Below are 27551 nucleotides of genomic sequence, written 5' to 3' on the forward strand. Positions count from 1 at the left end.
GTCTGTACCTAATAATAACTTTAACCTCGGCCAAAGAGAGAGTCTGTCTGTTCCATCTTATTTGCTCCCATTGTGCCGCAGATCCAATGCCCGCCAGCTCCAATCCAATTAGCAACAGTGGCAACTCTCCCTCACTTCCACTTAATATGCTTTCTCAACTATTTGTGGGATTAGAGAGGGAGATAGACTGTGTAATACAGGGGAGACCAAGCTGTGAGGTGATCTTTGAGGAGTGGCTGTATAACAGTGAGGCTGCAGTTTGTTCCAACACTGTGTCCTGATGTGAACCGCGTTACGCACACGCATGTCCGGCTGAATGTCAGCAGTATTTCTCAAGGGAAGATAAATGAGTCTGCATTAATGGAAATTATATGCATATTATATGCATGCATATTTAAATTTCTGTTTACATTTTGTATAGCTCTTTTCTGATGAAGCTTCCTATTTCAATTGCTACAATCCAGGGGCCGTATTCACAAAACATTTTAAGGCTAAGAGTAGGTCCTAATGTGCTGATTTAGGAGTAACTCTCAAAAATAAGGGGCGTTTCACTCCTAATTTTAGGACTCCTAACTTTTTAAGATAAGTGTAATTCACAAAGCATTTTAGCGCTAAAACTAGCTCCTAAATCTATAAAAAGCTAGGAGTCCTCGAGAGGACTCCTAAGTCACTAAGAGTAAATCACAGACAACCATTTGATGGTGTTTTGGAGAGATTTAATGCTAGTGAGCTTTATAAAAGGTACCTTTAATAGCTGTAAGGGTTTAATGATCTTAGTAAAGCTATATTTAGAAAGTATAGACACATTTATATTTATTATATTGTTATAAAAAAATATTTATTAAGTTCATTTTCCTCCAGTTGCTTTGGGTTTATGATGCACTGAAAGTTACTGTTGGTGTCACTTTTGGGTTTAATTTCCTACTAGAGGCCTATATGTGGCGCTTCGCAGCATCTCCTCCGTTCCACAGATCCGCTACTGTATAGTTGTGCGTCTCGCCTTTTTCCTTCCGCATGTACTTTACGATTTCGCCGGCTGTTGTTTCTAAATTGTGAATTTCCTGGTTTGTCGCTGTCTGACTATTGCTGCATAGTCCGCCATTGAGAGAAATACAGTGAGAGTGCATGGCGTGCAGCTGTTCAATGAGGATATTTTTCCGATTCAAATCATTGTAAAATTTAAAATGAATAGACCTTTGTGGCGCTATTGTAGGTTAATTGTGAAAAAATGTGTGGGAAACCCTGCAGTATCTTGGTTTCATGTTAAATCAGTGTCACTTGTCATTAATTGTATATAACAACTCTTTACTTTAATACAGCGACACAATATGGATATCTCCATCATAAATTCACTCTTAAGCTCTCATTCCCTCTCAGCCAATCACTGTGGGCATAGAAGGTATGAACATGACATCATCCATAGCAACAGGGTCAACACCGCCCTCTAGTCTTAGCTAAGGAGTCCCTCCCATTCCTTAGTAAAAGTTGGTCTTATCAGCTTTGTGAATAGGTTTTAAGAAATTAGTCCTTACTAAGAACTTTTAGTGCTCCTTAGGAGTACTCTTAGCGCTAAGATAAAAAAAATTGTGAATACGGCCCCAGATGTTTATAAACAGGAAGGGTTCCACTTGCCATACACTTGCCATCATGGTTAGTATAATTGAAAATCGAATTCTCCCTTTCTGTCTGCCTAGGGTCTAAAAAGGTTGAGGAACCACGCTTCCAGAAATGTTTCCCTGGTAACTGAGTGGAGATGCCACTCTTAGAGTTAGGGGCAGATGTGACAAGCCTTCTCATTGACAGCTCTAAGGGTGTATTCACACATGGAAAGTCCGTTAGTTCACTTGCTTTGGTCCAGACCAAATAGAATTTGGATTTTTTTGTTTGGTGTGGTCCACTTTCATATTGCCCCTTTTGCAAGTGAACCAGCATTACGAAGCAAAACCACACGTGATCTAAGGTCATTCATTCATTGGACAGACATTCTGGGGTGGAGAGAAGCAGGAAGAACGAAGTAAAAACTGCGAATTTATCATTGATATAATATGGAGTTAAAAATAATAAAAATGCCTACATCTACCCTATAAATAAAGAAGAAAAAAATCTAATTATTGTTGTTTCATATGTTTATAATATGTAGCCCTATGACAATGCCACGTTATGTGGCTTCTAGCCTACGATGTGAAACATAATCTTTACTGTATTTTTGCTGCTGGACGCGCGACTCGCGTGAAGAATAGGCTCAAACTGAAACACAGCTGATTAAGCTGTGTATCAGCTGGGTGTCAGTTCGGCGCAGTTCAGCACCAAACTGACACGGGGACAGTATTGACGGTCCCGTTGGGAAGAACAATAAAAACACACACTTCATGAAAAGCGCAGCGTGAACCTGTTGGCACTGTAGGCTACGGGAGACGCTCCTCTCCATCTGATCGCTGATCCGCACGCATCATTATCAAATGTAATATTTTCGCTCGGGGCTCCCGGTCAAACCACAACTAATCTTCCTAACAATGGCGACAACAACACTTTCCCATAATGTGAAGCTGATGGCGATTTATTAAAAAAGAAAAGAAAGAAAAGGCGCAGTGCTTCCTGCAATTGGGTCGGATCGAGTCCGGCCAAATTCACACCACAAACGAACTGCAGCAGAGTGCGTTTTGAAGCGCATCGAGACTACCTCTTCAGCTGGGTCTCGGAGTGTTTGTTTGGTCCGCCCCCGAGTGCGATTGCTGTATTCACACCTGTCTGAAAGATGCGCACCGAAGGTGGAAGTGCACCTGAGTTCGTTTCAACCGAACTAAACACAGCATGTGTGAATACACCCTAAGAGACAGGGCCACTCTATGTTGAGTGCCCTCAGGTCATTTGTAACTATATGGATTAGGATGTGTGCTCCTCTGATGGCCAAGTACAGACAAGGACAGCAAGGCGTGGCTCCCTTGTGCCTGGGTAAAAGCCTTTTTCTCATAATTTTCTTTTTCAATTGGAGTCAATCAGTATCATATCTGCTTCTGCAGTGGGACCATCTGCACTGATATAACCGTCTGAGTGTGTTGTGTGTGTGACTCTTTTTTCTCTGTTTGTCTCTCAGAGAAAAAAGAGACTGAGTGAGGAACTGGCCAAGCCAATCTGCAGTCATCAAACAGTCTTTCTCTCACGCACACACACACACACACACACACACACACACACACACACACACACACACACACACACACACTCACTAAGTTCAAATACTTATGGGCAATAAAAAACTACAAAAACACGTAAGCACATGGGACATAGGTCCAGTCCCTGAAGGAGTCAGTCACTTTAAAATCACTCTCTCTTCATTGAGCTTAGTCCTTTTATCTTTCTGCATCCTCATAAGTTTCTTTTGCAGACAATTTATCTGAGTGCCAGTAAACGGTTAAGCCTGGATTAGAGTGCATACAACGTTTCATCTTGGCTCACATGATGCATTTCATATCGTTCTTCAAAAGTAAAGCATTAGCATTTTCTTAAATGCACTCACATCGCAGACTCTGATTGACCGTCACTGCCCCCATGGCATTCAACCGACCATACACTTCTACTTTTACCTAGACCACTTATTATGTTGAAGTCTTTCAGTCCAACGGTTAGGAACGTTTATGAAAAAATACTAAGCTCACATTATGTGACAGTTACATATAAATAGCATTAATTACCTGAGGCAAACATCAGGGAAACTTTTAATCATCATCATAATCATTTGCAGATAACTCAGTACCTGTTCAGACTACCAGGCTCAAATAGCTCTGGAGGAGCTTTTGCTGGGCCATCCCCTTGCAGCCTCAGAATGCCACTACAGTGTGAGTCTGGGCTCAGACTCCACTAACCCTTACGCCTTGTTTACACTATGGGCGACGAACTGCTGCTCGGCGACCGCCTCGCAGAAATGCTGCGGCTCGCATGCTGGTCTGTTTACATTGCACGCCTCACCTGTGCCGCAGCGCTGGACCTGCCAGCCATGTCTCCATTGATGTTGCATTGACCGTTGATATTTTAAACAACATGAAAACCAAACGAGAGAGCAATGTTGATGGCTTTAACATTTCTTTTTTTTAATAAAGAAAAGCATCGGGGTTTCATTTCGTTAACTTGTGAACCTTCACATGGCAAACCCTGCAGTCATACATTCACCTTGACTTGTCTGATAACGCCTACACTTGCACTTTGTAAACACTGTAATCTTTCCCATCTCTACCAGCCATCCCATGTGATGTCAATGGAACATCATGTATCTGCTGAAACATGACATGAATAAATCCAGATTAAACAGAATGCAGAATGTCATTGCCCTCTACAGACATGTTTAGCATGAAAAAAAAAACTGAGAGTCAGATATAATCACTCTTGCAGTTCTAGAAGTAATTTTGCTACTAACTTTTTAGGCTTTTTGCATGGCCCGGCTCATTTACTAGTGTTGACAAGTTAAAGGCCTACTTCACCGGTTGGAATATGAAGGTGTATTGAACTCGGAGATCCTATTTAGTATAAATGTGCAAAATAAATTTAAATTGGTTCATCTTATGCTGGGCTTACACTACACGACTGTTCACGCGATTTGACAGTCGCAGACAATCTTCCAATGTCGGACTGAAATCACGGGAGTCGTGCTGGAGTTGTGGCGTGCGCACGTAATCTCAGTCGTTTGGTGTATGGTGGTCTTCCGACCCGATTTCAGCCAGTCTTCTTCCCGTCTTGATTATCAAACATGTTTGATATTATCGCTAGTCTTAGGGGGTTGGCTCAAGCGAAATGACGTAAACACTGTCACACTCTCGCATGCACCAAGCACGACACAGGAGGAGCGGCATTAGTCGCGACCTGTGTCCGCCTGGTGAGGCACTTATTTCGGATACTTTTTCATAGAAGCCTCGGTGGAGAACCAGGCTGACAGCCGCGCAACCTGAACACTCTACCGTCACATACAGGGTTAGGAGTTAAAGTTATTGGGGTATGAGATCAGCAAACAAAGCTGGTAAAATAACTAAAGGAAGTCCCCCGCTCGGAATATTGAATTAACTTGTTTTTAATTAAATAATCACAATCGCGTTTGCGGTTATGATATTAATCTCAAAAGGAATCTAGTTGTAGTCTTGCAATATGAGACCCGTGTCTTTTCAAAATCACACTCTGTGACTGAAAACTAATGACCAGGGGCCGGTTTCCCAAAGCCTTCTTAGAGCAGGGCTGTACAGTGCGACAGTTTTGATCGCATTTGCTACTGAAATTGATCACGTGCGATAATAATTTCACATCCGCTAGCACCGGTGCGATTGGTTGTTAAGGACCCGTGCCAAAAAATATACGTCTTTCTGTATTGCTCTCAATGGCACTGCTAAGGACGAGTGTGTGTATCTTTAAAACTATGATGGGAGCGATGCATCTAGGGAAATGTATTTCGAATTTTAGGCTCGCCAGTTCCGCTCAACTACTAAAACACTACATTTCCCGAACATCCGCACGTTGCGGAAGAGGATTTGTTACGGTCGAGGGGTAAATAAACTTTGAAAAATGAAGAGGTATTTCTCCGTTCTCGGAAGTTCTTCTAATGGAAACTCAGAAAAGAATCAACGCATTGAAGAGATCAATGTTCTCATGAAACATTGTGATGTCCCCCTTAAGAAGTGAGTAAATTGACTTATGCTCAAATAGTGAAAAGAGGTGTTTGTTATAAAAAATGTACATCTCCTTGTATTACAACAGCTGAACCTCTTTCTTATTAATTCCACTCATTGTAGGGGAGGTTGCAACTTGAACAAAGTCCAGGATGAGTGGCAGGCACTGAAGGTCCTTGTTGCCAACACCTTCAGTGACAAAAGTTATCTAGCCCTGTGGCAGACTCTTCTTACCAAAGAGCCATACAAGCAAGACTTTGAAGTATGTCATTGATATCTGTAGAATATCTTTATATATAAATTATATATATTTATTCAAAAATAACAAATAGTTTATTTTTTTCTAGAACATCCTGCACCTAGTGAAGATCATGCTGCTGCTGCCAATTTCTTCGGCTCAATGTGAGCGAGGATTCTCTGCACAGAACAGAATAAAAAATTCTGTTCGAAGCAGTCTCCACGTCTCCACGACAGAAGACCTGATAAGGATCAGCACAGAGGGATGTCCGTTGGAGAGTGTTGACCCCTCGACCTCCGCAATGCAGTGGCTTTCCTCCTCTCAACGGTCCAGGAGACCTAACTACAAGGAGTGGCCACACTTTATTCCAGAGGTGTAAAATGTTGAAAGACTAAACGATAAGATAGAGACAATATTAGACTTGTTTTAATGGTGTTCATTGTTATGTGTGTGATTTTTATTATGTGTGATTTTTATGTATTGTGTAAATTTTGTGATTGTTTGATGTGTGATTTGCTGCTGCTTGCCCTCTTCTCCTGCCCAACAGGGACCACAATGGAAATAAGCCTTCGGCTTTTTTGTGTTATCCCTGGCTATTTATGTATTTTAATGCATGACAGAGTGCTGTGTTGAATTTTGTTGAATGTGTTCACCACTTATGGCAGCTGATTTGTAAAAAGAAAAGGCTATTACAGTCACTTTACTATTTAATATGTGCATTGTCACTTTACTGTATATCTGAATAAAATATATTTTTTGACTATAGTATGTGTGCTACCAAAATTATTTTTGTGCTACTGAATTTTTTGGCTTGCTAGCACCAGTGCTACCACTTTTAAATGTAAGCGTACAGCCCTGTCTTAGAGCCTTTTTAACGCTACGTCATTCGTAACCCCTACGTAGAGTTCCTACTTAACATTTCGCCTGTTTCCCGAAACGTTCTTTGCTACGAATCTCTTTCGTACGTCATACGTTGGTAAGGTTGGTCTGGAGCGCCCGCAGAGCCTTCTTAGCTCTACCGTAGGGATGTTTCAGCTCTCACTTGTGTCATTTAACTAATAAATCTGACTGTATTTCATATCAAACGGACACAGCGATGACTGTATTTAATAACAAACTGTTCAAAACGATCCAACTGTATAGTGTATATCACGTATATTTAAAGTAGGCTTAGGCTATTATATATTTTAGCAGAATACCATTAACTCTGATTCACAAAGTGTTCAAACTATATGAACAAGTAGCCTACTTTTTAGTCATCTAACTGACTTGACAATCAGCATTAACTGAATGGATGCGATGTCCCTCAATATGAAAATACTTTATACGTGATCACTATAGCCTACAGTCGGATCGTTTTTATCAGTTTGTTATTAAATACAGTCATCGCTGTGTCCCTTTGATATGAAATACAGTCAGATGTATAAGTTTAATGACACAAGTGAAAGTCCCTGTGATCGCTGTGGCATCGCCAGAGATACAAACCCCCACATTTCCTTCCGTAAAGCACCATGCGTAAAACGGACACGAGTCACATCCCTGTTGCGCATGGAACTGCCACAAGTCATTCATGATGAAAATAATTGCTGTAAACAATCTTCATCTCCTCCGCTGTTTCTATATTTTCTATATCTTTTTTTAAATTAGTATAGGCTATGGTAGTATGTTCGACATGGTTAACACTAGAACCTCCGCACTGTGTTCCACACCGGCTCAGCTGACAGCTGAGAGCTGTCAGCTGAGCCCGGTCGGATCCTCCGCCTCAAAACATGTAAACGTGCGAATAAATTAATGAATAATCAATTAGAGCTTACCTTAAAATAAGTGTGCCATGTTACTGTTTATTGTATTTAGGATTTTAGCTCATATGGACGCTGTTTGGGCCGTCTGTTTATTTATATAGGCTATTGGCGATATTATGTCTACTTTCAGTTTCATTACTGACCCACCAAGTAACGTGATTAGTGTTCTTAAAGATACTTAGATTATAAAACAAGAGTTCCAAAACACAGATGATGATTCAACAAACTAATTTATGACTTTATATTACACTAGACATGCACGGGTAGATTTGATTAGACAGCATACAGATGCAGCTGCGCATGAAATGAGCAGGAAATGGATAATCGAACTCGGAGCAACCGATTTCAGCAGTGTACGAACGACGTAAGGAGTGTTTCTCCTAAGACACCGTTCGGGAACCACGACTACAGAGGTAAACAACTTTGGTAAGTCATAACGTAGGAGTCTTCGTAGCTCGCTAAGAGAGGACGTTATCGGGAAACCGGCCCCAGTTGTCTTCAGGTGTGAGTTTATTGTCTTTAGATGTAAGAGGTTTTCAGTCTTCAGTCTTTTCAAAGTCTTTTAAAAGTCCTCTAGTGTAAGCCCAGCATTAGCCTGAGAAAAGGCAGAAAGAGTGTTTTATGGTGTCACTGTCTAACCCTACAGTTTCCTTACTGTGACATCACAGTAAGGGCTAGGATTAACAGGACAGCTGGGCCAAGGGAAGACTAAGGGAAGACTGAGGGAAGAAAAACCTCATTCATTATATTATAATAGTGTTTTTATAATGATAGAACGCTGGTTCCGTATGGGTGAAGTGTTCCTTTAATCTCTACAGAGCCTGAGGCTGAGATTGTCCTGCAGTTTTTCCTCCTAGAAGTTTCTCTTATTTTGACTCTTATTCATGCCACACTGCCCTGGGACTCACTGCCTGAGAATATCAGCCTATGCCTGGTAAAACCAATTCTATTCTTAAGTAATTATTTTCATGTTTGTATAATTAAAAGTGAATTTGATTCTTCTTGTAGTTCAATTATTTCATAATTTCTACAGTTTTTTGTTTTACTGTTCAGCACTTTGGATCTCTATTAAAAGTAATACATACAGTTAGTATTTAGATCATGGTTAAAAGAAACCAACACTGACTATGAGTAGGACACAGGAATCAATAACTCATAAGCTAAACGTTATTGAAATGCAAACAATGCATCTTTGCTACAATCTCCTTTTTACCGAATCAAGACGCCCTCTAAGCTCCGATAATAACTATTTTGTTGGGAGGGAAAGATATCAAGTTTATATGAAAATAACCAAAACTAAAGCTACCCAAGCTTTAAGAAAAAAAAAAAAAAAAAAAATGGTGTTTTTTGGGACCCAATGGGTTTGGTGCTTCTTCTGAAGGATGGTTTCGCTTTCATTTCCTACTGATTTTACTAATTGAACCTAACAACTGTAGTAGCCATAATACGTTATGTTTGATAAGTTCTTTATTTTGGTCATGAAGGGATTAAACAAATGCATCACAGGAGGAATTACACTCTTGAGCTTTGACTGAAACATGAGACAAACCTTTTTTCTTTTCTTTTTTTCGTCGTACCATAGTGGTTCATTTAAATGGATAAAATGATACCAAAAAAAACAGAGTAGGATCCACCGAGTGCAGCAAGGGCCCTCTCTTGTTTTGCTTTCCCTTCATGTCTGTGTGAGTGAACCAGGCTGACTCAGATCACCAAAGTCTCCACAACATGGCCCCTTTAAGTGTGAACACAAACCCTGCCTTGAAGAGAAAACACACAGCAGCACTAGACTGTGGCCCCTATTTTCTTCCAATGCTGTGTCAAAGGGAAAAGCACTGAAACTGTAGTGGGTCTTTTATATTGTTTTAAATAACTTCACTTAGGGCATGCTCCTATTCTGTAAATAGAACAAGAATTTGGAAGATAGCAAAGAGAGCAATTGACTTATGAGCTGCACTGTGGACACACTGGTCATGTGAGAAGTGATCATTCTCCCTCAGGCTTTTAATATTTATATTCATTTACACATATTAAGTCAAGGATCAAATAATAATGGGAAGGAGAAGGAGACATAGGTGTCTGTTAACTGTTAAGTCTGTGTGGGTGAATTTGTGGCTCTTCATTGCTTCTATGTGCGTGTTTTTTTTCCACAGTAGCGATGGGATGCTGTACTCACATTATGCATGTATGGTTTTGTTTCGACCCTTGTAGATGAATAATGTATCATTTGTGGTGCATGGTGTGAATATAACTAAACATTAGTAAAAGAGGGTTAATGTTGCCTACCAAAATAGTCAACCTGCTGGTAAAATACTTAGCCATCCCTCTGCCCTCCATGAGCTACATGGAATGCTGAAGGTGTGGAGCGTTGCAGCAAGGACCCCCATAGGGTTCAGAACAGAGCGTCAATGACAACAGAAATGACATTGATAGACAAATAGAGTAAATAAGGAGGCTAGGCGCTGGGGTGGAGATGGGTTGCAAAACATTGCAGAGGAAGCATAACACAGTAGGCAGGCTAGAGTGGCTTCAATAAGAGAAATGTAATACCATTCAGTGTGTCCCAGTGATGCTTGTTAGATCAGCTTGCATGTTTTTTTGTTTTCAAAATCAAGTTTGCTCACATTTTAACACATGCTTAGCGAGTGGTTCAGGCCGTTACTGTGTGTATAGTCCTGTGTGCTGGGAGATAATAATATGTTTATTTGGTATAGAGAGTGAGGTGGGCCGTGAATCAGTGCATAGGTTCAAAGGTCATGATGATCTGTCCATAACTTGCCAAACCTAATCTCTATCAATATAATGTATCACGTCAGTTCCAATCTATACTGTCTATTAGCTGGGGCTGTGTTATTGTGCAGTCAGTGTGTACTTTGAGTCCTGTCTATCACAATTACATGAACTGTTATGTCATGTCATGGCTTGTGGCAGTGGTTATTACTTCTTTGTTTTTTTCAAGAAATGAAATGGCTGAGAAGAAATTGCATACTGTTCTGTGTGCATCGCTGGACTTTAGAACATCTTGAAGCAGGCTTTAAGGTGCACTGTGCAGTCGCAGAGGAGAGGCATTTGTTTACATTTGCAGAGCCTGTATGCAAAACATATTTACTCTACATGTAATGTATTTGACATTATTGGTAGTGAAGCATTCTGTCATCATGAATCAAAACTATTTTGAGGCACTTTGAACCAACTGCAAGGCTAGAATATGTCTTTAAACAAATCTGCTGGCCCCGTTGCCGTACACAACAACTGTGAAAGAGTATAACTTTACAGAAAGCTTTCTAACTTCAAACAGTGTTCCAGGGTATCCAGTTTTACTGTGAGGAAAGCTTGTTTATTCAGTTATGAGAACAAACCCATACACACAAAGTTACATTTTAAAGAATATTTCAGAAACAAACTCAAGCCTGGCTTCTGTGTCTAACATTTTTTCTTGGCCAGTGTTCAGCGTGTGTGAAGGCATCTTCCAGCACATTTTACACTGCCTATAAATCATCAGGTTAAAGACCAAATAAACAAACTCACAGTGAAGACAGAAAATCATTGTTAGCGCCGCTCTCGCTTGGTTTACCTCAGCTGTGACGTATCTACTTTGACACACTGACCTATACTGAAATCAAAGGGGGCTCTACCAAAGGGCCCAGCTATAAAAAAAAACACTGTATAGCAACTGTTGTGTTGTTATTGATGAAAGAGGCACATTGCAACAGGTTAGCTGTGTTCCTAAGAACAGCCAACACTTGCACTACAACGTACGAGCCATGTGTCTGTAATGGGAAATACAAACAAAAGAGGCCAACCATAGCTTGCAACCTAGGCTGTTTATTAACACTGGATTATTTTTCAGCGTGCACACACTGCGGACATGTAGGGGATCGCGAGGACATTGTCTATGATTTTCTTTTACAAAAAGTGATTTTTACTGCAAACATTCTCCAGAATCACCACCGCTAAGTATGTAGAATATGCACATAGTGGATGGGCAAGAATCCAGGGAACCCTTCAGTAAAAATCAATCAACACAAAAAGAGATGAGAAAATAACCGTATCCGTGCTGGGTACAGGTACAGTAATGTCAGTCCTTGAGTTTTACATATGGCATTCTTTGTTTAACACATTTCTCACAAAGAAAACATAACTAATTTCATCCCTATAAATATATATTTCTTTTTTAAAGTTGCCATTGTTTATATCCTCATCCATTTTGAACGCGTCCAGATCAAGATTTAATGACATTGAGGATCTAGTGCAGTAGTGTTCCTGAAGGGTGAGTCACTTCAAATAACCATGAGTGATGCGGCCACAGGCACTAGGGTTTGACTACAGCCAATGGTCCAGGATGAGCTAAAGGATAGGGTTACACTGGTGCATTCAATGTGCATTACTTTTTTAAACAGAGACAGCATGACAGCAGTGATGGCGCATCCACTCCAGAACCTGATGGATGTGTTTATATTATCCTCGCCGTGAGTAAATGTCGATTGCAAGTGTCGAAACGTTTCTCTTCCCCACATCAAAAGTGTGAAACAGTATATTTTAGTGTCCTATTGGTCACACTTCACATCTGAGCTTGTCAATTGACGAAGCAGTTGTACTTTGTTTAAATTTATTTTTAAATTACCGCTCTAGACATAGACATAGACATACAAGGTTTCTGCCCCAAAGCAACAATATACAGCATGTATATGAAAATGTACAGTGCAGAACCACAGCATTTGTGTCATTTGAAGAACCAGGCATCATTGATCTATATGTAGAATTTTCTATGTAACACTCTTAGCATGTAGCATCAAGCTACTGCTTGTAGACAACAATAAAGATTGTCTTTTTTTTATATATCTATGTGTTGTCTTATAAGCAACTGTTTTTTCAGATATCACATACAAATCAATGATGGCTCGTGTTCTTGTGCTGCCTTTAAAAACCTTCAATATCTTCACATTCACCAAAGTCTCTTGAGAATGACGGTGTGGTCTTTTTCAGAACATGTATAGCATCAAATATTGATAAAATAATAAAACGGCTCTTCAGACTGAAAAACGTGCGTGACGGCACTTTAGCGGGTTGTGAGTCCGGCCGAGTTCTCTCCCACACACAGGGATTGAGCTGAGTCAGGCTCTCCGCCTCACAGTAAATCCCTCCTGTACAGTTCAAATGGAGGCTGAACGTGCTGATGAGTGAGCAGGCCTGCCCACACAAATGGCTGGGCCCCTGAAAACCTCCAGTCAATGGGCCCCCCTTACCCATTACTCCTATCAACAATGAGTGTGAGTGCGCTAATCCCTCAATAAACACATACAGTCCCCTCCATAAGTATCGGAACAGTGAGGCCAATTCCTTTAGTTTTGCTGTAGACTGGAAACATTTGGGTTTGACACCAAAAGATGAATATGAGACAATAGCTCAACATTTCAGCTTTCATTTCCAGGTATTCACATCTGGATCTGATACACAACTGAGAAGATATCATTATTTGAAAAGGAACACCACATTTTTAGGCGAGCAAAAGTATTGGAACAGATAGACTTTAAATAAATTAAAGTGAATAAACCGTAATATTTTGTCGCAAATACTTTGCTTGCAATAACTGCATCAAGCCTGTGACCCATTGACATCACAAAACGTTTGCATTCTTCTTTTGTGATGCTTTTCCAGGCTTTCACCGCAGCCTCATTCAGTTGCTGTTTGTTTTGGGGGGTTACTCCTTTCGGTCTCCTCTTTAGCAGGTAAAATGCATGCTCTATAGCGTTTAAGTCTGGAGATTGACTTGGCCAGTCTGAAACCTTCCATTTCTTACCCCTGATGAACTCCTTTGTTGTTTTTGCAGTTTTTTTGGATCATTATCTTGCTGCACGATGGAGCATTTTCCAATCAGTTTGGTTGCATCTTTCTTTAAATTGGCAGACCGAATGTTTCTGTAGACTTCTAAGTTCATTTTGCTGTTGCCATCATGTGTTACTGTGTTGTTGTCAAGATGAACCTTTACCAAAGTGATGGAAAGCCTAAAGTTTGGAGAAAGAAAGGATCTACTCATGATCCCAAACATACAGGCTCATCTGTGAAACACGGTGGAGGCAATGTCATGGCTTGGGCTTGCATGGCTTCTTCTGGGACGGGCTCATTATTCTTCATTGATGATGTAACACATGATGGCAACAGCAAAATGAACTCAGAAGTTTACAGAAACATTTTGTTTGACAATTTAAGGAAAGATGCAACCAATCTGATTGGAAGATCCTCCATCATGCAGCAAGATAATGACCCAAAACACAATGAAGGAGTTAATCAGGGGCAAGAAGTGGATGGTTTTAGACCGGCTAAATCAATCTCCAGACTTAAACGCTATAGAGCATGCATTTTACCTGCTAAAGAGGAGACTTAAGAGAGTAACCCCCTAACACAAACAACAACTGAATGAGGCTGCGGTGAAAGCCTGGAAAAGCATCACAAAAGAAGAATGCAAAAGTTTTGTGATGTCAATGGGTCACAGGCTTGATGCGGTTATTGCAAGCAAAGGATTTGCGACAAAATAGTATGTTTTATTCACTTTAATTTATTTAAAGTCTATCTGTTCCAATACTTCTGCTCGCCTAAAAATGTGGTGTTCCTTTTCAAATAATGATATCTTCTCAGTTGTGTATCAGATCCAGATGTGAATACCTGGAAATGAAAGCTGAAATGTTGAGCTATTGTCTCATATTCATCTTTTGGTGTAAAACCCAAATGTTTCCAGTCTACAGCAAAAATAAAGGAATTGGCCTCACTGTTCCGATACTTATGGAGGGGACTGTACATGTATTTGTAGAGAGACTAACTATCTTATCAACCAGGGAATAGCAGAGACATTTGTGGGAGCAAGGGCTCATTATTATTTTAAAATAGTAGCACATTTCTGACTTTGCCCAGCATACCTACCAATTTATTTTGATTCCCTTACACTCACACAATTGTTTAACAGATCAACAAATCTCTACAAAATAATCAGTTCACACAGAGACATTAGTATTCACTAAAGCAAACAGTTTTTTCACAATTTTCACGTTTTCTATGCTACTAGTTTCTGGTAATATACATTTACACTAATTGACTGCACCAAATATTGCACTTTTTTTGTATTTCTGCACATGACATTAAATCATTTGAAATCTTTTGGTGGTATTGTTGAAATAAATAACATTTAAAAAGACAACATCAACAACAAATTTTTCACACATAAATGAAAAAAGGCGGTTCTCTACATGAATAACCAAAACAACCTACCCTCAAAACTATAAAGTTGGCCTATGTTTAGTTGCAACATTTAGGCTTAGTTCATTCTGCTCTCATCACTGCAAAAGCACTGAAATCATTACAAAAAAAGTTCTTAATCTTTGAACTCAAATCTGTTCCTTCAATTATTTCCAACTTCTTTGTGCCTTGTGTCTTTCCTTGCATTAAGAACTTTTTTAGGTCTATTCTTATTTTTAATTTTTAGAAACAATACAGAAAGCAGGACCTTGGTGGTTACGGCAATAATTAAAACAGGATGATGCTGCTCGTCAGCTTCATTGTGGTAGACCCGGCTGGTTGGTCAATTGGCCAGATTTGTGAAAAACTAGTCAGACCTGGCTGGTCGTGTCAACCTGAAGACTTCTGTCAAAGCCTTTCAATTTTTTAAATTTCAAAGAATTTAAACCTGTTTGTAGACTCAGGAAAATTACGGAGTAACTAGCCTGTCCTCTTTATAAGAATGTAGAAGAACTACAAAAGGTACCCAACCTGTTTTTTCATGGGGTCCAAATACTTTTCACAACGACACCCAGACACAAGTAGCAGGTAGGCCTAGATGTGTTTTCCGTGAGCAGGAAAACACAGCCAAAACTGTTTAATATCAACACCCAATCTCGTTACCATTTGGCACACAAAGGGTTTATAGGATGGATTATGTTTGAAACAGTTACACTCCGCTGTGCTGAATCTGAAACATTTTGAACATTTCTGCTTTTCTACTGCTTTTTAAATGGCTGTAAGCGGAGCCGCGGCTCTGTGTAAACACCCAACTTTGAATAGATATTGACATAAATATCTAAAAATAAAGTTTAGCTTAGTTAGGTTCTTGGCTTCCAAAGACCATGGGCCCCCCAAGTGGCTGGGCCCTAGAAAGCCTTCCCACTTTGTACCCCTTATGGGCGGCCCTGTATCCAAGTAGTAATCAAGCCCATTAGCGCATATACAGTATACCCCCGTGGATATAGGCACACACATGTGAATGGAAGGGTAACACTTTACAATAAGGGTACATTAATTAATGGTTAGTTAATGCTTAATAAGGTTTAACTAACCATTAGTTAACTGTTAACTAATGTGTTTAGTAAGCATTTACTAATGGTATTCATGTTAACTAAGGTATTAATTACTACATTATGTAATGTTTATAAATATCCTATATTAACCTTAGTTAACCCATTAATTAAGCTTGAACCAACAGTTGATTAATATAATAATAAGCATTAATTAACTGTTAACAAATGTCATTTCTGTAACATTACTTAAGCATAATTAACCATTTATTAATGCTCTTTGTGACCCTTATTGTAAAGTGGGAACCATTTATCCATTAAGTAACACTTAATAAATGCACACCAGTGCTGAATAGGCATTACTGAAGCATAATTAACCATAATAGGCATTACTTAAGTGTAATTAACCATTTATTAATGGACTTTGTGACCCTTATTGTAAAGTGAGAACCATTTCTCATGAACTAACACTTAATAAAGGCATACTAGTGCTGATTAAGCATCACTTGAGCATAATTAACCATTTCTTAATGTTATTTGTGACCCTTATTGTAAAGTGGGAACCATTTATCACTTGTTACACTTAATAAATGCAAAATAGTGCTGAATAAGGATTACCTAAGTACAATCCATCAATCAACAATGCTCTTTGTGACCCGTGTACATTCTCTATAATAACAATATTAAACATACTAAAATATTTCCAACTGGAAATCAATTCATGACAACAATCTGTTATCAACACAATGCAGTCACAATTTAAAAAAGAGAGAATTTTATTTTATTTAGAATCTTTAGTTTTATTTGGAAACACGGCTCTCACATTTGACATGAATACTGTCAAAGAACTCCAAAATAGTTTCTTCAACAAATTATATCCAGTTTAATGATTTTCTCTGAAAGTAACAAACAGGAGGAAATGGATTACTAACAGCAATGGTGAAACACACTGACTCAACAGTTAGGTTTAACAGGTAAATATGTATTTTCTACTCTCTTCCTTGAAGTGTATATCACTGTTGCAACATAAACAAAAATAAAATACACAAAGAACATAACAGTTCCATTTTTAATCATGGACTGAAGATATAACAAAATAATGATCACTCTCTTGTGACTAAACACTAGTTTAACCTGGCCCTATCATTGTTATTTGAATGAGCACATATGTATTTAATTTAACCTTTATTTATACTCGAATGATCAGTTGAGGGGTGACCCTCATTTATAATCTTTCGCTCTCTTTAGATCCAGTTCTTGGGTTTGCTAGCCACTCCAGGCCTGGGTGCTCCTCTCCAAATGAAGCAGTTGGGCTGGAATCCAAGAATCTTGTCTAATCACCAAGTTGATGTACATGGAAAAAATGAAAATAATCAGTTAACAGTTCAGATGCATTTTTGTTTCCTTTATCTATGCATTGTTGTTTTTCCTTGGAATTTGTTTGAACTCGACACCACTGAAAATGAGGGTCACCCCTCAATTGGTCTCTCGAGGATAAATAAAAGTTAAATGAAAATGAAATTAAATAAATCATTAAAGCATAGCATTACGGTTCCACATTATGTATTATTATTATAACATAATGCATTGCATTGCTTAACTGAAATATCTTTGGTACCTTAATCAAATAAAATTCTAACTGAACCTTTAACAAGTTGACACTATTTTTTCATTCAAAAAACATGTTATCTCTATGGCCATTCTACACAACACATGCTCAGCTTTAGCTCATTTTAGCAAGAAATAGCAACATGCACTTTGCATATGGAATAATGCTAACATTTATTCACATACGGTTTGGTGTCCATGAACACACACTTTACTTAGCCACCACTACAATTACTGCTAAAAGTTACCTGTGAAGCTAGCCAGCACAAGCCTCATGCTAACGCTGCTCATATAGCAGCGCGCTAATGCTAACGTTGCTATGCTAGCGGGAGGCTATGTCGCTAATATATTTCAAAGTATTCTTACACACACACAACTATATCATCTCACTAACACCTTAATTAACTCACCAATAATTTCATTTGGCTAATGGCAGCATAACTGTAACCACCACAGGTCTTTTGTGTGAGAATAATGGGTCGGTCAGGTCAAGCTGGCTTCAAGCACGTAGCTTAGCTGCTGCTTTTACTGTCTAGGCACACATCCGTCTTTCTATCCTCCCAGTGGCCAGGATCCAGTAAAAACGAGATCTATAGGTGATTTATATGATCAATAATAGGCTATTGATAATCAACAATGGCTGTAGAGTGAATGCATGTATGTATGCAATGTATTTTCAACTTTGGGAAGGTGAAAATATGTTTGGAGACTTTACTTAAGAAAAATATTTCTTTACAAACCTTATTGACATTAGGATTACCCACGTTTTACAAGCACTTGAACTCGCCCAGCGATCAGCCAGCAAGAAAGAGGATGTGTGTCTGGACAGTGAAGCAGCAGGCCAGCATCTATGTGCTTTATTCTCACAAAAGACCCGTGGTGGTTACAATTACAGTATGCTGCCATTAGCCCAACACAATTATTGGTGAGTTAACTAAGGTATTCGTGAGATGATATAGCTGTGTGTGTGTGTGTGTGTATGTAAGAAATGAATAATGTGAAATATATTAGTGATGCAGCCTCCCGCTAGCATAGCACCGTTAGCATGAGGCTTGTGCTGGCTAGCTTCACAGGTAACTTTTAGCAGTAATTGTAGCGGTGGCTAAATAAAGTGAGTGTTTATAGACACCAAACCATATGTGAACACATGGAAGCATTTTCCATATTCAAAGTGCACGTTGCTATTCCAGGCTAAAATGGGCTTAAACTGAGCATGTGTTGTGTAGAATCGTCATAGAGATTACATGTTTTTTGAATGAAAAAATAGTGTCAACTTGTTAAAGGTTCAGTGAGAATTTTATTTGATTAAGGTACCAAAGATATTTCAGTTTCAGCAATGCAATGCATTATGTTATAATAATAATACATAATGTGGAACCGTAATGCTATGCTATAATGATTTAGATAAAGGAAACAAAAATGCATCTGAACTGTTAACTGATTATTTTCATTTTTTCCATGTACATCAACTTGGTGATTAGACAAGATTCTTGGATTCCAGCCCAACTGCTTCATTTGGAGAGGAGCACCCAGGCCTGGAGTGGCTAGCAAACCCAAGAACTGGATCTAAAGAGAGCGAGAGATTATAAATGAGGGTCACCCCTCAACTGATCTTTCGAGTATAAATAAAGGTTAAATGAAATACATATGTGTTCATTCAAATAACAATGATAGGGCCAGGTTAAACTAGTGTTTAGTCACAAGAGAGTGATCATTATTTTGTTTTATCTTTAGTCCATGATTAAAAATGGAACTGTTATGTTCTTTGTGTATTTTATTTTTGTTTATGTTGCAACAATGATATACACTTCAAGGAAGAGAGTAGAAAATACACATTTACCTGTTAAACCTAACTGTTGAGTCAGTGTGTTTCACCATTGCTGTTAGTAATCCATTTCCTCCCGTTTGTTACTTTCAGAGAAAATCATTAAACTGGATATAATTTGTTGAAGAAACTATTTTGGAGTTCTTTGACGGTATTCATGTCAAATGTGAGAGCCGTGTTTCCAAATAAAACTAAAGATTCTAAATAAAATAACATTTTCTTTCTTTTTTAAATTGTGACTGAATTGTGTTGATAACAGATTGTTGTCATGAATTGATTTCCAGTTGGAAATATTTTAGTATGTTTAATATTGTTATTATAGAGAATGTACACGGGTCACAAAGAGCAATGTTGATTGATGGATTGTACTTAGGTAATCCTTATTCAGCACTATTTTGCATTTATTACGTGTAACAAGTGATGAATGATTCCCACTTTACAATAAGGGTCACAAATAACATTAAGAAATGGTTAATTATGCTAAAGTGATGCTTAATCAGCACTAGTATGCCTTTATTAAGTGTTAGTTCATGAGAAATGGTTCCCACTTTACAATAAGGGTCACAAAGTCCATTAGTAAATGGTTAATTACACTTAAGTAATGCCTATTCAGCACTGGTGTGCATTTATTAAGTGTTACTTAAGGCGAGACACGGCAGGCAAAAACATCGTTTTTTTAAGCACTGGTCAATTTTGAGAATTGTGTCTATTTAGCTTCCATAACATGTCTTCTTTCATACTAGTACGGATAAAAGGTCCAAAACATACGTTTTAGGTGTTTATTTTACTAAACTTTGACTGCTTGCGTCTGTATTTTGCTCCTAAATTCGTCAAAAGTGAGCATTTTTACGTAACATACAGCACCGCGGCCGCTGTATGAAACATAATAATCTTGGTACTGTTGGAAAGCTCTGAATCTCAAGAACAACGTTATCGCATCCAAATATGGTCATTTCCCTTGAATCAGTAACCAAACGTGAAAGTGTGAGGAGGGATTAAATGTTAGGAACGCGACCTCATTGGCTAATGCACATTTCTGACGATGTGATTCGCTGAAAGGCATCACGTGATGCTAGCCGCGGTTAGCTCGAAAATCACAAAATAAAATGGGAAAAACGTCGAAAATATGCCAAACCAACACAAAAAAAATACTTAATCAATTGGCTACGGACATTACATGATCGCCATTTGAAGGGGAGAAGTGTTAAAGACATGTAAATAACGCCGATCACGTCGGAGAGACACAGACTGTCAGAGGATCAGAGAGGGGAGATGGTGGGGAGAGAGAGCGTCTGTGCCGACAGGAGCAGGTTGACAGACAGTGGCTAATAATGAATTAATCACGTTTAAATTAGCATGTGGATGTAAATGTTACTATATATGGTTTATATATGTTAAGCAGTGGTATGCCTATATGGCATTGGGGGGTGTAGGGCCTAATTCAATAAATTACTCTAGCTATAATCAGTGATTATCAGCAGAATTCACGTTTTTATCTTTAACGGCCGTTTTCTCAAAATGAGCTTTTTCCAATACTCTGCGAAAGATATCTCAACTTCTAGACCACTGACATCAACCAAACTTTATATAATCATTCATAGCACTATTTTAAAGGTTTTTACAGAAGGATTTGTTAATATATTGTTAATTGTCTGATTTATGATACATTTTCCTCCTAAAAACATGCCTAAAATGCATTTCTAAGACATGTACATAGCATTTTTTGATTTATTAAATGAAAAAAGGCTGTATCCAAAATCTGTTCTGTAAAAACTTTAGAAACTAACATGTGCTTAAAATAAAATAGAGATTTTAACTCTGGCTTTATCCAACATCTCGATTTCTTTCTCGAAAAATGACCCAAATGTACGCATAATTGGTTAAATATTGCCATATTTGCATATTTAATAAAATATTAAAGAGAAACATGTAATACAAAAAATATATGTGTTAGTGTCAGTAATCAACTGGCAAAGTTTCATGATGATATCTATAAGTTAAAAAAAATTCCCTATTCACCTGGGGTGTCTCGCCTTAATGGATAAATGGTTCCCACTTTACAATAAGGGTCACAAAGAACATTAATAAAAGGTTAATTATGCTTAAGTAATGTTACAAAAATGACATTTGTTAACAGTTAATTAATGCTTATTATTATATTAATCAACTGTTGGTTCAAGCTTAATTAATTGGTTAACTAAGGTTAATATAGGATATTTATAAACAGTACATAATGTAGTAATTAATACCTTAGTTAACATTAATACCATTAGTAAATGCTTACTAGACACCGTAGTTAACAGTTAACTAATGGTTAGTTAAACCTTATTAAGCATTAACTAACCATTAATTAATGTACCCTTATTGTAAAGTGTTACCAATGGAAGAAGCCGGCAGCAAAAGAAACAAGCGGGCACCGTTGTTTACCGCGGAGGAGATGGGCGTCTTAGTGGACGAGGTCTGGCAGCACCGGGGAGTTTTATTCGGGGGAACAAGGGGCAAAAAGAACATCACGGTGAAGAACCGTGTTCGGCAGGCCATAGCCGAAAAGATGTCCCCCTCCAGCCCATGTGGCCTGCGTGACTGGCGTGCTGTGAGGAAGAAGTGGCAGGAGTTCCAGAACCAAACAAAAAGGAAGAGTGTGAAGTTCAGGGCTGTACGCTTATTTTTTTAGGTGGTAGCACTGGTGCTAGCAAGCAAAAAAATTCAGTAGCACAAAAATAAATTTGGTAGCACACAAAGTAGGCTATGATTGAAAACTTGCATAACCTTAACCCTTGCATTTTGCTCTAATTACCTTTGAGCATGTCATCCTGGTCTCATTTGAGATTCACAATTAATATGATATCCTAGTGTGTGCAGTAATAATTGTAGAAAAATTAATAGGGGTGCACTGATTGCAATTTAGAAAAAATAATCTAACCTGCCAATTGCAATTTTTTGCTGATTCAGAATTATTATTATAATGTCCTTTGCTAATTAAAACCAAACTTTAAAACATTAAACATAGCCTATTAAATAAATAAGTATACATATTGGTACAATTTAGGATAAATTAAATAGGTTGTTGTGAATGTGTTGGGAGTAGCTTTTCAGTGGCTTATTTAAAACTTTGTTTAAATAGACTAGGCTACTGCTCTCTGCAGCTGAAGGAGTTGCCTTTCAAGCTAGAAAAAAGCGCCAACTTCTTGTTCTTACCGGCTTCAAAATAAAAGTCAACTCACGTTTGGCTAGTAACAGGCTTTTAATGTGAAGGCGCACAGGAAATGTTCTGTTTGTGCACGCGCTAACTTAACTGCGGTGCCGTCTCCTTCCGGTAATTGCCGTTGAAGCCGTGAAGTTTTTATACCTAGAATCCCTGCACGAGCACAGATCCCGAGCACACATCTTTCACCAGCCAAAGTGGAGGGTGGACTCAATAACTTACTTGCCTAAGACTCATTTACCCGCAGTGTTAATGTAGAGCCCTCTAAGCAGTGTTGTGCATCTCTCCTCTGTGTTTCAAAGACAGCCTCTCCTCATTATCAACCTGTCGCACGAGTGCTAATAGATTTGTATTCATCATCGCACGTGATCAATTTCAGTAGCAAATGCGATCAAAACTGTCGCACTGTACAGCCCTGGTGTGAAGGTTTCACTAATCAATCTCCCTTCGTTGCAGGTGATGCAGACGCCCAGTAAAGACAGCGCGGAGCCACCCCTCCCCCATGTGGTTTCAATAAACTACTTTGGTTTCCTTTTCAACCATGTATTGTGTGGATCATTTTGCATTGAAATGAGGGTGTCAAACCTAACAACAAAAAGGCCCAGGCAATTTGTAATTCATCTAAGCGTAGGTTAATCATGTTTTCAGCATGTTTTCCCGCTAATTTCCCACTTGTTACATCAGTGCTTCTCAAATGGTGGGGCGCCGTGAGTTGTCAGAGGGGGCGCGGGCTGCCTTGATTTCCAACTGACCAAGTGCTAGCAAGCGCGATGTATGCTTGTGTATGGTCATATCCGCGCGAAAGGCCGCGATTTGCAGTAAATAAATGTCCACGTGTGTCTCCAAGTGTCTCAGCAGGCTATTTAAAAAGAAATCAAGCAAGTAGACTAATAATAACATTAATGAATTATTGGTTATCACATCACAGAAGGCCTATTGGCCTATACTAATAAAAAAACACCACCTTAACTATGTTTACAGTTTAAAAATGTTTTGAATGAAATGCAAACCTCAGTGAATCATTTCCTATTGTTTCTCTGTCCTGAGATTCACACAGGCTGAGACTTGTTTAAATGTTACAAATTGAGCTAATAAACTGAACTTTGAATTTTTTGCTGCAGAAGTTCTCAGCTCATTTTTGTTATCTAATTTGATAATAAGGTGATTGTATGCAGAATGCTCATGCCAGAAACTAAACTAAATTTCAATTTAGGGGGGCGCGAAACAATTTCTGTCCACTGGGGGGGGGGCATGACAGAAAATAATTGAGAACCACTGCGCTAGCAGCAGACAGCATGAGACCCAACAAATTAAAGAGACACCTACACTGTAAGAAATTTCCCTGTAAAAAAACATTAATCAACTGGCAGCAGGGTTGCCATTTTCTTACTGTTAAATTAACATTATATGACTGTCAATAAAATTGACAGGATTATGCTGTTAATGAAGAAAACTGTATGAACCTGTTTTTTCAGTAAAAACAGTAATCAACTGGCAGCAGGGTTGTCATTTTCTTACTGTTAAATTAACATTATTTGACTGTCACTAAAATTGACAGGATTATACTGTTAATGAAAAAAGGGATGAACCTGGACTAAATGTTTGTTATGTTGTTTGCACCGTGAGCGAAGGGGATGTTATATTTCATTGGGCAGATCTGTTTCATTCCATATGTAAGTTTACTATGTCCCCTATTTGTTCAAATGCTTAACACAGAGAGCAGCTTCTGTTTGTTACTTCAAGACACTTTTTACAATATATCAAGTTCAATGGAATGATTCATTTCTATTGTAATTTGTCTCCTGAGTTGAACTGGGGATCTTGTTTAAGATTTTCACAAACCGTTTGTTATAACCAAAAATAACAGTTAGTTCACACAGAAATGTTTTATTTAAACAAAATGCATAGTGAGGTAATGGAATGAAACATCCCCTTTACTGAGGGTGCAAATAGCAACATAACAAACGTTTAGTCCAGTGCAAGTCATTGTGGGAAAGGGGGTGTCTCTACAATACACTTTGTTGTGCTTACTTGATTTATCTAAGGCAATCCGTTTCCTTAATTATACTGAGTAAACACAACTCTACAGTTAAGTAAGACTAACTTGGTTTAATTACGTTAACTGCAATTTCCATTTCCAAGTAGATATAACTCAACTTTAAGTAAACTTAACCAGAGGATATACAGTAAACAACACTTATTAGTTAAGATGTGGATGGATGAGGATTAATGAAGAAAACTGTATAAGCTTCACATGTGCAGGCAGCTCATGTCAAGTTGTCCCTTCCAAGTTTGATGGTAAATTAACAGGAAAGTTCAGTATTTTTGAAAAACATTACCGTTCCTTAAAATAACAGCAAAGGACTGTAATTTAACAGACTGCCTTTTATTTTAACAGTTAAATGCTGTTTTTATAAATTACAGGTAAATGCTGTTGAAATCCTGCTGTAAATTTACAGCAATTGTTTACAGTGTAGAGTTACGTATGTAACTCCGGTTCTATGAATCCTGGATGACCGCCAGAGTAACAGGTCACTCAGAAGTCTCGTGGTTCGCGAGAAGATTCTGGGAACAGATCCTCTGTAGACACCGGGCTATATAGCCCTTCCGGTGTCACGAGGGTCACAGGTGACTTTGTTGATATTGGTACTCGAACTGCGTAAGCGCGAGACGGATAAATCCAGTGCTTATGCACCGCCCCTGGCGGTCATCCAGGATTCATAGAACCGGAGTTACCTACGTAACTCTACGTTCTATTTCATCCTTACTGACTGCCAGAGGCGGTGCATAAGCACTGGATGGCCAATACCAACAACGTCACGAAGAAGCCATTTCTGCTTTTCTACTCCTTTTCAAATGGCCGTAAGCGGAACCGAGGCTCTGTGTAAACACCCAACTTTGAATAGATATTGACATAAATATCTAAAAATCTAAAAATAAAGTTTAGCTTAGTTAGGTTCTTGGCTTCCAAAGACCATGGGCCCCCCAAGTGGCTGGGCCCTAGAAAGCCTTCCCACTTTCTACCCCTTATGGGCGGCCCTGTGAGTGAGAAAGGTGAGGGAGAAGAGAGACAAATAAGGGGTGGGTGGGGGTGCTCACCATATAAGGCATTTCCTACAGACAAGACAGCTAGCCTGGTCCTACTAGACAATCGTACTACATTTCATTTGTACCGAAGGTGTGGAATAGCGCAATTGACATACACTCACTTGAAGGTGGGTGTCTGTTGAAGTTTAAAACTATTGGATGTGCCCAGTGCCACTCTGGATCTGCCAACCAATCGCATAACATTTGGTTGTGACGTATGTCATGCGCCGGCTTCTGAGCCACTCCCTACGTTCGCTGATTGGACGGGCAGAAATCTGGCTGAGAAGAACCCATGAATATACCGCAGACCCAGACTGACTACTGAAGGGTAATGAAAATGGAGTGGAGGTAGGTAGGTAGGCGGGCGGTGCCAGGCTAAGCTTACAGCACACCATGTATGGATTCAGGTACACAGGGGGGGGGGGGAAGGCGGGGCATCATATGATTCTGGTCAGATAGCCAGGTACAGTAATGTCAGTCCTTCAGTTGTACACATGGCATTCTTTGTTTAACATATTTCTTACAAAGAAAAGGTAACTAATTTCCTCACTGTAATGATATATTTTTTTCCAAGTTGTTTCTTGTCTGCACTTCCACTGTAACATAACAGCAACAATGTCAAAAGCCAAAAAGTGGCGACAGTGTTTTGCAATAAGTGTGTTGGAGAATTTCAAACACAGTGCAAAGCACTTATTGTGTTTGTAGAGTTGGTGCTTGTGTTTAGGGCAGGGGTGTCAAACTCATTTTGGTTCGAGGGCCACATACAGCCTCTCTGATCTCAGGTGGGCCGGACTAGTAAAATAATGGCAAAATAACTCCAAATCCCTAACTTTGTTTTTCAGTAATATGCTTTATCACTCAGCCTACATTTGTAACCTACATTATCACAGATCACAAGGGATCTCTGTACCCCCCAGGAGATGTCTTAGTAAAGGTTGCTGCCGACCATGGGAATAGGAGGTGCGGCGCGCAGCGCCGCAGCAAAAATTTTGGGGGTATTTTGCTCAAAGATGCCAATGTGCACTAATGAAATAAACAACTGTTTATTTGAATACACAAATACAACAGGCACTGACCTTACAGTTGTCCAATTTTGTTTACTATATGTACAGGGACACATTTTGTGCAAACATGCAGACTGTACAAAATACAATTAAATAAAAGTGCAACTTCTACTGTTTTGATTTATTTTTAAATACAGAGGTTATTGGTTGTTTTGGAATTCGTTTTTCCCAATTTAAAACATAAAAATAAAGCAGCATTGAAAATAAAGAAAAAAATCTTGTAGGCCTACACTAGCATGCTCCTGCTCGTTTTGCTCACACAGAGCCGCAGACACACCACGCTTGCTAGTACATTAATTGTTCAGCACTAAAAATAAAAATAGTTTTATTTTTATAAAAAAGTAATAAAATAAATGTACTAAAAATAATTTTTTTTTTTTTTTTTGGTTTTTACTTTGCCATAAAGCACTGTAGGAAACATTAATAGAGGTGAAGCAGGATTGCCATTTACCATTTCCCACGTTGCTAAAATGTGCTTTTTTTATTTAGGCTGCCCCCTAGCGGCAGGAGTGAGCATTTCGGTTATTTCTTTAAAAATTCATAACTCCTCACAGGAATGGGCTAGAGACTTACTTTTTTTTTTGACATACTCAGAAATTTATGCTCTACAGGTCGCGGGCCTGATCAAATCATCTCGCGGGCCGGATCCGGCCCGCGGGCCGTATGTTTGACACCCCTGGTTTAGGGCATGGTCACCAAAGTTAAAGGTTGTGATGCATTGGGCCTAGCAACCACTATTACAGTTTTTTACGATTGCTAAACCACAGGAACTGGAACGACAAGTGTAAAACTCTA

The sequence above is a fragment of the Ammodytes marinus genome (genome assembly GCF_949987685.1).
Source record: "Ammodytes marinus genome assembly, chromosome: 21".
In the NCBI taxonomy this organism is placed as follows: domain Eukaryota; kingdom Metazoa; phylum Chordata; class Actinopteri; order Uranoscopiformes; family Ammodytidae; genus Ammodytes; species Ammodytes marinus.